Below are 926 nucleotides of genomic sequence, written 5' to 3'. Positions count from 1 at the left end.
CACTATGGGACAATTTCCCACGGCCAATCCCACCCTAACCTGCACATCCCTGGACACTATGGGACAATTTCCCACGGCCAATCCCACCCTAACCTGCACATCCCTGGACACTATGGGACAATTTCCCACGGCCAATCCCACCCTAACCTGCACATCCCTGGACACTATGGGACAATTTCCCACGGCCAATCCCACCCTAACCTGCACATATTTGGCTATATTTGAAGGAGATCTCCATTCCCGCCTGCACATGGTGTTCACATCAGATTGGTAACGTAAATCGCTGCCACGTGATCTCTCGGTGAGGTCAGGCAGTGGCCGTGTAAAGCCGTGATTTACCTGCGGTCACTTGAGTTCCCTGTTCGACTGCGAGCCTGCCGCTGGGGGTGGTGGCGGTGGGAGTGTGCGTCGGTGTTGTCACTGGGAGCATCCTAGAGTTCAAGCCTCAGGCCAACTCAGTCAGCTGTAGCAATGTTAGACTGACACTCCAGTGCTGAGCGCTTTTCACCCAATCCCCAGAGGAGCAGAGATTTCCCCCGGGAGGGGTATTCTCGGGCGTGTGTATATTTATCCCTCAACTTGCATCATATCTTGTATTTAACAAAAAAAAACAACAACAAGCCCAAGTGCAAATCTGTTGCATCAGCTATAGGTTCCCGTTTATCTGTCCTGTGTCTAACCTCCTTAAAGAATAGTAACAAATTCATTGGGCATGATTACCCAGACGCTGCTTTATTATATTATGCATTTTTAAATTCTCTGTTGTTATTTGCTTCTGTGGTAGATTCTAACATTTTCTCATAACACATTGTGAGCCTGGCCTACTGATACTTGTAATAACAAGGTGTAGAGCTGGATGAACACAGCAGGTCAAGCAGCGTCAGAGGAGCAGGAAGGCGGACGTTTCGGGCCTAGACCCTTCTTCA

This window comes from Rhincodon typus, unplaced genomic scaffold (genome assembly GCF_021869965.1).
Source record: "Rhincodon typus isolate 14 unplaced genomic scaffold, sRhiTyp1.1 hic_rhity00000069, whole genome shotgun sequence".
NCBI classification, from domain to species: domain Eukaryota; kingdom Metazoa; phylum Chordata; class Chondrichthyes; order Orectolobiformes; family Rhincodontidae; genus Rhincodon; species Rhincodon typus.
This window is presented reverse-complemented; position numbering follows the sequence as displayed.